The 12,438-nt window shown below is 42.7% G+C and overlaps 1 non-coding gene across 1 annotated transcript; it reads left to right on the top strand.

The window, feature by feature from the left end:
• The first annotated feature begins 736 nt into the window (after positions 1-736).
• Positions 737-843, top strand: LOC112131077 (U6 spliceosomal RNA). The gene has a single exon (XR_002913224.2). It is a non-coding gene; the product is annotated as a U6 spliceosomal RNA (small nuclear RNA).
• The last annotated feature ends 11,595 nt before the right edge of the window (positions 844-12,438 follow it).

Genomic DNA, 12,438 nt, shown 5'->3' with positions numbered 1-12,438 from the left:
TTTTCACTACCACCATCTCAGCCCTCGCCATCTCTCCTCCCCAACCCCAAGAGCACCTCTGTCCAAGCTGCTCTGCCAGCCTCCCCCATGCCTCTCAGATTCATTGTCCTCATGGCATCTGATCATGGCAAACCACTCACATTTTATAAGATTTTTAAAAATAATACTCATAACGTTTAATCATCATAAGAAAAATTGACAACTAAAAATGAGCTCCCTCACAAATTTTAATGGAACTACATCCCCCAGAGATAAGGAAATCAAGGCAGGGAGAGACTCAGTCACTTTTCTAGGAATACTCATCTATAAAGCAGTAGATTCAGGATTCAATGCCAAGCAGCCTCTTCCAAAGATGTGCTCCTAACCACTGTGTATTCTGCCTCTGAGATAAAAACACAATTGAAAAGGAGGTTTGGGGTCAAGTTGTAGATCATGGATCAAACACCATCCTCAGAAATTTTTATCTTGTTCTATTGGTATAAAAAGTCATTGCAGGCTCAGGGGAAGAGTGTGGTAAAGCCAGAACTGTCTTACAGGAGACAGGGGCACCACCTTTCTGGAGGGTAATATGGTAAGTGGTATGAATGCAAAGGCCTACAAGGAGATTTTTGATGCATTAATCTCAGTTTTAAACATTTATATGCAGAAAATAATTGGAGAAATGTATAAGAATATGTGTATGGATATGTGTGCTCACGGCAATAATATTTCAAATAGTAAGAAAAAAAGAGGATCTGTGCTTGCTTCGGCAGCACATATACTAGAATTGGAAAGATACGGAGAAGATTAGCATGGCCCCTGTGCAAGGATGACACGCAAATTCGTGAAGTGTTCCATATTTTTACAAACCTGACAAAAATAAGCAACGGGGAAAGGATTCCCTATTTAATAAACGGTGTTGGGAAAACTGGCTAGCCATACGCAGAAAACTGAAACTGGACCCCTTCTTTATATCTTATACAAAAATTAACTCAAGATGGATTAAAGACTTAAATGTAAAACCTAAAACCATAAAACCCCTAAAATAAAACCTAGGCAATATTATTCAGGACATAGGCATAGGCAAAGACTTCATGGCTAAAACACCAAAAGCAATGGCAACAAAAGCCAAAATAGACAAATGGGCTCTAATTAAACTAAAGAGCTTCTGCACAGCAAAAAAATACTATCATCAGAGTGAACAGGTAACCTACAGAATGGGAGAAAATGTTTGTAATCTATCCATCTGACAAAGGGATAATATCCAGAATCTACAGTGAACTTAAACAAATTTACAAGAAAAAAACAAACAGCCCCATCAAAAAGCAGGTGAAGGATATAAACAGAAACTTCTCAAAAGAAGACATTTATGCAGCCAACAAACATATGAAAAAAAGCTCATCATCACTGGTCATTAGAGAAATGCTAATCAAAACCACAATAAGACACCATCTCACGCCAGTTAGAATGGCTATCATTAAAAAGTCAGGAAACAACAGATGCTAGAGAGGATGTAGAGAAATAGGAATGCTTCTACACTGTTGGTGGGAGTGTAAACTAGTTCAACCATTGTGGAAGACAGTGTGGTAATTCTAGGATCTAGAACCAGAAACACCATTTGACCCAGCAACCCCATTACTGGGTATATACCCAAAGGATTATAAATCATTCTACTATAAAGACACACACACACATATGTTTATTGCAGCACTATTCACAATAGCAAAGACTTGGAACCAACTCAGATGCCCATCAATGATAGACTGGATAAAGAAAATATGGCACATATACACCACGGAATACTATGCAGCCATAAAAAATGATGAGTTCATGTCCTTTGCAGGGACATGGATGAAGCAGGAAACCATCCTTCTCAGCAAACTAACACAGGAACAGAAAACCAAACACCGCATGTTCTCACTCATAGGTGGGAGTTGAACAATGAGAACACATGGACACAGGGAGGGGAACATCACACAATGGGGCCTGTCAGGGGGTGGGGGGCTAGAGGAGGAATATCATTAGGAGAAATACCTAATGTAGATGATGGGTTGATGGGTGCAGCAAACCACCATGGTACATGTATACCTATGTAACAAACCTGCACGTTCTGCACATATATCGCAGAACTTAAAGTATAATAAAAATTTTTTAAAATCAAAAAAAGAGGATCTAATCTATATGTCCACAGTCGTCTGCACATTCCAGGTATTTCCACACCTTCATATTACCACCTTGCTGGTGTTCAGCCTGCAATGCCCTTGTCCCACTTCGCTATTCAGCGAATTCCCGTTCAGCCTTCATGGCCCAAGGCAAATCCCTCCACCTCCGTATACACCTTCCTGGATCCCCCCAGTTGAAATTGATTACCCCTCCCCCTCATGGCCTGAGATTGCTTTACCAACACACCAAGTATATCTCTTTCATTTTCCTTTATTTTGAGTTTTATCAGTATCTGGCTTTCACCGTAGGCAGTTTCTGTCCTCATATAGCCCTCTATGTCTAACCCCCCACTCCCTGCCCCATGCTGCCTGACACATAGCAGGTACTCACTGACACCGAATTGAATTGTTTATGCCTTTACTTATACAGTGCATCATAATTTAGAAGGCACATTCGGATATTAACCTTTGATTTTTACCACATTAAAAAGCAGCAGAAGTAAATATTTTGCTCCCATTTTAGAGGCAAGAAAACCGGGGCTCATAATGGAGTTTTCCAAAGTCCACACAGACAGTGGGGATAGATACAGGTGTAACTTTGGCCTTCTGACTTGAGTGCAGTGATCTCTCCATGACACTAAGGGGGGAATGGGCCCTGGGGCACCTTATAGCAGGCTTCCCAGCCACCTTCACTGTGAGGAGACCTTATGATGTCCAAGGAAGTAGGAAGAGGTCTTCTAAGGAGTCAGACCTCTTGAAATGAAGCAATTTATCCACCTCCCATCTTAACTATCATTGCTCCTCACACAACCCTTCAAGGCTTGTTCAGAACCTATGTTCATCCCCAGTGCATACACCCAGCCTTAATTTTTGAACTGGTTCAGAGTGGCCTAATTCATTGCTAGGGTTCTTAGAAGCCCCCATCTTCCATGTCCATCAGGCAACCCCCTTAGCACCTGTATAAGTTTGCTTTCTCCAATACCCTCACCTAACTTTGGCCCAAGCCTAAACCTGGACTTTATTCTTCAGCAGGGCCTGAGACACCAGCAAAGCAAAACAACTTTCCTCCAGGCTAGGACAGACCCCGCCCTACACCAACTCATGGCCTCTCAGATCAGGTCCTCAAAGTGCTCCTATGCCCATATGCCTTGGAAGACTACCCCAATTGCCCGCTAAAAAAAAACCCAGCACATTGTCTGAGAACCTTTCCAATCACTCAAATATATGAGAAGACTTTCCATCCAGTATGCAAAAGGATTTCAAGGGATTCAATTTTCAGAATTTCTCTCCTGACATCTGCCTGAGGACACATTTGTGATGGATAGGCAGACCCACCTTTCCTACTTCCTTTTTCACAATTTCCCTCCCCAACTCTACTGAATAAAAGGCCCACCTCTCACCCTTCTGGAATCTTCCACTGGTGCACTGCCCCGGGCACTAAAAATGTTTTAGGTATCAAACAGAGGCATAATTTCACATTTGGGCTAGCATTGACAATGCAAATAACTCTAACCACTGTGTCCAATTCTTTATTTTCACCAAAACTGCTGAGAGACCTATGAATGTCATCAGCTGATCATTAAAATTAATTTTTGGACTGGGCATGGTGGCTCACACCTGTAATCCCAGCACATTGAGAGGCCAAAGCAGGAGGATCGCTTGAGCCCAGGAATTTGAGGCCAGCCTAGGCACAATAGTGGACCCTGTCTCTACAAAAAAATTTTAAAAAAATTAACCAGGCATGGTGGTGCACGCCTGCAGTCTCAGCTACTTGGGAGGCTGAGGTGGGAGAATTGCTTGAGCCTGAGAGGTCAAGGCTGCAGTGAGCCAAGATTGTACCACTTCTCTCTAGCCTGGGTGACAGAGCAAGACCCTGCCTCCAAAAAATTTGTAATAGTTTACTATAGTATCTTTGACATTTGATGCAGAAGGAGTTTCAAGACCAAAATGATGTTACCATAATAAAATTCTTTCTACTCCAATATGCATATTTATGTGAACAAGCACTTAAACCTATAAGTATGAAAAATGGGAACATAGTGTGATGCTGAACTCTTTCTAGCAGTAAGTGACATTCATCCACAGATATAGCTTATAAAGAGATGCATTTCCAATAAAATTTTACTTTTATATTTACTAATTATTTCATTTATGAAAATTGCATATATATTTGTGTTGTTTGATATATAATAATGATAACCAATAATACGGTAAAGATAACTCAGTTGGATACTAATAATATAGTACTGGTAACTTCATCAAGAAGAGATTTTTCTTAACACTTAGAGTCCTATTGTCCCTAATTTATTTTCTGCAACATGAAAATCTCCCCTGAAATCTAGGCATGTTTATCCAGTTGCTTATGTGATACTTCTACTGGGATGTCTAATAGATATCTCAAACTTGACATGTCCAGAATCATACTTCTGATACGCCTCCTCAAACCAGCTCTTCCTACTCGCTTCCCCAGCTTGCTTAAGGCATTCACATTCTTTTAGCTTCTCAGATTGAAAACCTTAAAGTTGTCCTTGACTCCAGAAGCTGCCATGAGAATGTGTCTCACAGGCCTCCTACACAGGAAATGTAATTGACCAAAAGCCCCAGATGCTGTGCTTGAAGTCCATCACTGCATTCATACTGAGGTCACCTCTTCCAGGGGCTGCTCCCTACCAACAGTTGGTTGTGGCAGGGATGCTAAGACCTATTCCTGGGAGACACAGGACTCCTTTGTTGGCCAACTGTGACTCAAGAATTCTCCAAAGGCTTTTCAAAATCTTCCTTAGACTGCATGGTGGTTTTGGGCTCTTCCACCCAACCTTTTCTTCCTCTCTCCCTCATCAAGGGTAAGACTTCCATCATGGTCTGATGACTCTCCCAGATTTCCCTGGTTCCTTTCCTGTTTCGTTTACACACAGGAAATAATAATAATAAAATGCTTACATGCTTAATTGCATCTGGGCATCTGCTTCTCAGAAGACACAGATTAACACAACTCCTCTCTTTCTCTCTCACACTTCATATCCAATCAGCAAACCCCATCATCTCTCTTGAAAATACAGTTGATCCTTGAACAGCCTGGGTTTGAAGTGCATGGGTCTACTTAGACACAGATTTTCTTCTGCTTCTGCCACCCATTGAAACAGCAAGGTGAACCCCTCTTCTTCTTCCTCCTCCTCAACCTACTCAACATGAAGACAACAAGGATGAAGACCTCTAAGATAATCCAATTACACTTAATAAATAGTAAATACATTTTCTCTCTTATGATTTTCTTAATAACATTTTCTTTTTTCTAGCTTAATTATAAGAATACAGTATATTATATATATAACATAAAAACTATGTGTTAATTGACTATATTATCTGTAAGGTTTCTGCTCAACAGTAGGCTATTAGTAGTTAAATTTAGGGGAAGTCAAAAGTTGCATGAGGATTTTTGACTGTGTGGGGCCTCAGTGCCCCTAACCTCCACATTGTTCAAGGGTCAACTGTTTAACCAGGATCCAACTGCTTCTCACTGTCATCAATCTGGTTCAAGCCATCATCATTTCTCACCTGGATTATGGCAACAGCCTTCTGCATCAGTCAGTGTGGTACATTAAAGATGCCCATAAATTCACTGTGCTCCTCTCTACTCCCTTGAATCTGGGCTTGGCCTCTGAATGCTTTCACCAATTGCATATAGAAGTGATACTGTGCCAGCTCAAGACCTAGGCTTTAAGAAGACAGGCAGCTTCTGCTTCCTGCCTCTTGGAACCCAGCTTTTATACTGTAAGTACTAACAGCCCACTTGGAGGAGAATCAAAGCCTCTGGCCAACAGCCCCAGCTGAGCTCCCAGATGACAGCCAACTTATCAGTCATGTGAGTGAGCCATCTTGGAAGTGGATCCTCCAGTCCCAGCTACTCTAGCTGATGCCACATGAGACAAAGATGAACTATCCCCACCAAGCCTTGCCTAAATTGCAAAATCATGAATAAATAAATGATTGCGGTTGTTTTAAGCCATTAAGTTTTGGGGTATTTCTTTTGTACAACAATAAATAATCAAGAGTCAAGGTCCCAGCAGAAAACAGAAGGCATACTGAAGAGGTAAGTGAAGAGAGTTTAATTAAGGGACTATGTTTACAAAAGTATGTCCAGGATTATGGAAACTAACAAGGAATAGTGAAGCACCAGGGACTCACATCAGGGTTCTGCCATGTCTACCTCTAGGCCTAAAGAAGAAATAGAAGAGAGCAGTTACTAGAGTCCTGAAAGGGTAGCTATAGGGGGAGGACTACCTGAAATGAATTATGGCCTTAGGTAGAGGGACACAGCCAACCTGCAGTGACTCTTGCTAGAGAGGAAGTCAGAGGAATAAATGGAATAAATTTTTGCTCATTCTTCTCTCTACCTCTCATCTTCTACTGGTCCCCATTGGTTGAACCCACTGAAAGCCAGAGGCCATGCTGCCCACTGGTGTAGTCCACGTAGGTCAACCTCCCATGATACAGAGTAGGGTGGGAAAAGGTGGAAAATAGATCAGAAAAGATATTTAGCAGCTCGCATATTAGTCAGGGTTCTCCAAAGAAACAGAACCAATAGGACACACATACACACACACACACACACACACACATACACACACACACAAATTGGCCCAAACAATTATGGAGGCTGAGAAGTCCCACAATCTGGTGTCTGCAAGCTGGAGACCCAGGAAAGCCAGTGGTGTAATTCAGTCTGAGTCCAAAGGCCTGAAAACCAGGAGTGCCAACGTCCAAGGGCAGGAGAAGATGAATGCCCCAGCTCAAACAGAGAGAATGAATTAATCTTTTATTCTGCCTTTTTGTTGCATCTAGGCCCTCAATGGATTGGATGATGCCCACCCGCATTACTGAGTGTAGATCTTATTCACTCAGTCTACTAATTCAAATGTTAATCTCTCCCAGAAACACTCTCATGTACACACCCAGAAATAATGTATTACCAGCTATCTGGGCATCCCTTAGCCCAGTCAAGTTGACACATAAAATAAATCATTACACTGACTAACAGCTCTCCCTGTCTTGGTTCACACCCTATCACAGTCAATTTTCAACACAGCATCCAAAAATCCTTTGTTAAAGCTTAAGTCAGACGACTTTTTTTTTTTTTTTTTCTGAAAATCCTCCATAATCACTCTGAGTAAAAGCCAAAAATCCTTAAAATATCTTCCAAGTCCCTACATAATCTAGATACCCTTAACTTCTGAGCTCATCTCCAGAGCTCCCATCTTCCTTCTGACTCCAGCCACATTGGCCTTCTTGCCCTTCTTCAAACATGACAGGCATGCTCCAGCCTTGAGGTGTTTGCACTGGCTTCTCCCTTTATCTGATATGCTCTTTCCTTATATACACATAACTGGGTCCTATAATTCCTTCATATCTGTATATAAAAGTCACCTTTTCAGAGAGGCCACCTCATCTGAAATGTCAGCACCACCTGATACCTGACATTATATATCCACTTTTTCTGCTTTGTCTCTCTAATTAGAACTTTTTAATATCTAAAATTATATGTATTTTGCTTATTTATCTAGTATATTATTGACTATCTCTCACAATATAAAGTAAGTTCAATGAGGGCAGGGAATTTTGTCTGTTTCATTTATTAGGACAATGTCTGGCACATAATAAGCATTCAACAAATTTTTGTTTAATAAACAAATGAAAGACCACAGAAAATGGCAATATTTAATTTCAGTGTATATAAATGTATATACATATATGCATGTGTAGGTGTGTGGTGGGGGATAGATAGGCATAGATGTATGTGGAAAATTATAACAAGATGAATAAAACTATTTCAAACATAAAATATGTTAAGACAATTTCTTGGGGAGAATAGAAAGAACATTCAACTTCAAAGAAAAAGAGGAATGATACAAAATTTGTATCTATTAAGGATGAGCTTGTTCATGTGTTCTTTTAAATGAATGTTGATGGCTGACTAGATGGTGGAACAGCTGCCACTGAAGAAGTGGGACCACTGGCATACTCCTAAGAGATCTTCAGAGGGAAAACACTGAGCGTGGATGCAGGGAAGACACAGAAGCTGGGATGAAGGGGGAGGAAGCTGGGAACACTGCGTGGGGCTATTGTGCACCAGGTCTCATTCCTGTCCGCTAGTGACTCCAGGGAAAAGGGTGAGTTGAACTGGCAATGAGCAACCTGATCTTGCCACAGGCCTCAGGAATCCCAGAAGGAGGACACCCCTTGACCACCACAGACACTTGAGTTGGCAGGGAGAGCTGCCTAGAGAAGTGCTAGGAGAAGCACTCCAGCCTGTGCAGAGCCCAGAGGGTTTGGTGTGGGAGTGTCTGTAGTCCAGCACAGCCAGTGACGCCCATCCCCCTAGGCTGGACTTGCTCCCATAGAAGACTTTAGCCCTAGCAGAACTTTCGAACCCGAACCCTGCAGGGTGCTCTTTCCCATCAGATGGGATCAGTCCAAGAACCTGAGCACCCCTTGGTCTGCTGGCCTCTCCTGGGGCCCCAGCCTGGCCACACCTGCTTGCAATTCAGCCTGGGGAACCCTGGGTGCCCGTATTATAGTTCATGTGCTGGAGGACTGTGCCTGGCCAGCAGAGGGCTCCAACACAACAGCCCCTGCAGACATGCGCCAGTCTGCCTGCTCTCTCCCACCGCTGCAGTTTCCCCCATGCCCACAGCCATCCCCCACATTGCTTTGCCTGCATGTCTGGGCATGGAGGGATCTTGCCTTTCTTTCCCAGCCATCGCATGTATGCACATGCACCCTGCCCTGCCACTGCTGCTGGCATGAATGCACTCCACCTCATGCCCCTGCCATACTGCCATTACAGTTGGAGCCTTGGCAGGCACAGGGCCTACCAGCCCCAACCCTAACAGCACATTGCCCCTGCATCAACACTGCCGCTGAGTGAAAATAGGCATGGAGAAGAGCGGACCTGCCCCCACCCTGAGCACCACTTCCACCTGCATGAAAGTGCACAGAGGGCATACACAGTCCTGTGCCCACGAGTGCCCTGCCCCCATGCTAACACCACCACCAGCATGACCACATGCACAGTCACCAGCAGGGGCCCCTTTGTCCCCAACCCCAAGTGGTGCTGTCTCTGCTGCTGATGCGAATACCTGCCCAGAGGCCGGCACCCTAGCACCCACTAGCACCCTGCTACGGCTGATAAGCATGCACCCCACCATGCTGCTGCTGCCACTGCTGCTGACACATGCCAATGAGGATGGATCCCACTGCCCTATAAAACATTTTGGCTGACACCACCCATTGGAGTGTTGTGACCAATGGTCCAGAAGCACCTGGGCCCCTCCAGCTCATTAGGCTCCTAACCTTGAGGAGCCAGAGAACAAAGCTGGGGTCCAATACCAGTCCCCCAGAGTTAGAGCATGCAGTCAAGGAGTCCTGATCTGAGCCTTGGCCCCCTAAAATCTTCCAGAAATGAAGCCAGTCGTCTGAACCCACCTTATACCACAACAAAATCCTTAAGGGCATCAGATAGGTTAAGAGGGAAAAAAAACCCATCTGAAGGACAGCAACTTCAAAGACTGAAGGAACATAAACCCACAAAAATGAGAAAGAACCAGCACAAGAACTCTGACAACTCAAAAAGCCAGAGTGCCTTCCTTCCTCCAAAAAACTGCACTACTTCTCCGGCAATGGTTCTTAACAGGGCTGAGATGGCTAAAATGACAGGAATAGAATTCAGAATATGGATAGGAACAAAGATCATCAAGACGCAGGAGTACGTTGAAACCCAATCCAAAAAAGCTATGAATCACAATAAAATGATATAGGAGCTGACAGAATAAAAGAGCCAGTAGAGAAAAGAATGTAACTAACCTGATAAAGCTGAAAAACATATTGTAAGAATTGCATAATGCAATCACAAGTATTAATAGCAGAATAGACCAAGCAAAGGAAAGGATCTCAGAGCTTGAAGACTGGCTTTCTGAAATAAGACAGTCATACAAGAATAGAGAAAAAAGAATAAAAAGGAACAAACATAACCTCCAAGAAATATAGGATTATGTAAAGAGGATAAACCTACAACTCATTGGTGTTCCTGAAAGAGACGGGAAAAATGGAAACAACTTGAAAACATATTTCAGACTATCATTTTATAAAAATGACGTCTTGGGTGGTCCCTCGATTAACCAAAGATCAGCCCATTCCTGAGGCCGTTACAGTGTTCACTGATGGCTCCAGTAATGGCAATGCTGGTTATGTAGGTCCTACAGACAAGCTTATTTCTACCCCTTATACCTCTGCCCAAAAGGCAGAGTTAATTTCTGTAATTACTGCCTTACAGCATTTCCCCAAACCTTCAAATTATTGTCTCTTATTCTACTTAACGTGGGAAAGAGGATATGCTTGTGTTTCACCAGGAGATCATCAAACGAAAACCACAGGGAAAAGACGTCCGCATCACAAACCGCCCTCAGACATGGTGAGATCTGTGCCAACTCCTCAGAAGCTGGCATGCCAAATCAAAATGGGTCTGATTCAATCCTCCCTGATGGCAATGGAGACCCATCTAACTAATCCCACATCTGCTGATTACCTTTCTTTTTCTCCTTACAAACCTAAAAATCTCACCATTTCTATTAGCCTGAAAATATCCTCTGTTCTTCTCTTCCTCCTTCAGCACTCAATCTCGCTTGCACTAGGTTTTATTTAATGATTCTCCTCCTTATACTTTCTGTCTCACCAGTTTCCTGTCACACTGATTTACCTGCTACACATAATTATTCTTATTGGGCTTATGTGCCTTTTCCTCCACTTATTTGACCTCTCACCTGGATAGATGTTCCTGCAGAAATCTACACTAACGATAGTGTGTGGATGCCTGGAGCTACAGATGACCATTGCCCTGCTCAACCAGGAGAAGAAGGCACTGCATTTAATGTTACCATGGGTTATAAATACCCCCCTCTGTGCCTCGGACATGCACCTGGTTGTATCCATCTAGAAACTCAAATCTGGGCTGCTTATCTTCCAGAGAGATCAGCTACAGAGGAACCGGAACATTTGGTCTCTGGCCTCTGCCTTTCTCCTTTAAAACAAATGAAAGGGGGAGTAATGGGAGATACCCCATAGTTTCAATATAAACTTGCAGGAAAACCATGCCCTAAAAATTTTGAGGGCCCATCTAAAACTTTAATTTGGGAAGATTGTGTTAACTCACATGCAGTAATATTTAAAAAATGACTCATATGGCTTAGTAATAGACTGGGCACCAAAGGGCTATTTAAAAAAAATTGCTCCTCTGGTGGAAAGGAATGCCTAGAGGCTGCTTATTTTATTTCTTATTGGGAGAACAAGAATCATCATTCTACTTTGCATAGGAGGTTCAGCTCGTTCTTTCCCTTAAAATAGGAAGATAAAGGCATTACCCCCCTGAGGCCTCGTATGATACTCCCCATTCTGAGCCCAGAACACCAAGAACTTTGGAAATTGGCTATTGCCATGTCTGGACTGCGAGTTTGGGAAGGGAAAACTATTCTGTCTGTTGTCCCCACTACCGTCCCCCTCTCTCAGTATCAACGTAGATCCAGACATTCTGCTTTACTTACCTCCAACCTGATTGTTCCCATACAGAGTTGTGTTAAGCCTCCTTACATGCTGTTAGTGGGAAATATCAAAATTTGGACGAACAATCAAACTGTCCAATGCATTAATTTATACTTGTATTAACTCCCATTTTGACTCCAGGAAAAGTGTAATGTTGGCTCGAGCTCGAGAAGGAATCTGGATTCTGGTAACTTTGCCCAGACCTTGGGAATCCTCCCCTTCAATACATTTAATTAATGAAGTGTTACAGCAAATTCTAAAGAGATCTAAAAATTCTAAAAAGATCTAAGATCTAAGAGATTAATCACTGTGATCATGGGCCTAATTATAGTCACTGCACTGGCCACCACTGCCGGAATGGCGTTACATCAATCTATTTAAATGGCTCATTTTGTTAATGATTGGCAAGCCAATTCCACCCAAATGTGGAATTCTCAACAAGGCATTGATCAAAAATTGGTTAATCAAATTAATGATTTCAGACAGTCTGTTATTTGGCTTGGAGATCGGGTAGTGAGTCTCGAACATCGCATGCAAATGCAGTGTGATTGGAACACTTCGGATTTCTGTATCACCCCGTATTCCTATAACGAGACTGATCATTCATGGGAAATGATCAAAGGACACCTTCTGGGTAGGGAAGATAATTTATCATTGGAGACAACTAAATTAAAGAAACAAATTTTTGAAGCCTCTCAAGCTCACT

The sequence above is a fragment of the Pongo abelii genome, chromosome X, assembly GCF_028885655.2.
Source record: "Pongo abelii isolate AG06213 chromosome X, NHGRI_mPonAbe1-v2.0_pri, whole genome shotgun sequence".
NCBI lineage: Eukaryota > Metazoa > Chordata > Mammalia > Primates > Hominidae > Pongo > Pongo abelii.
Note: the sequence above shows the minus strand (reverse complement) of the source record. Positions and strands in the feature narration are given on the sequence as shown.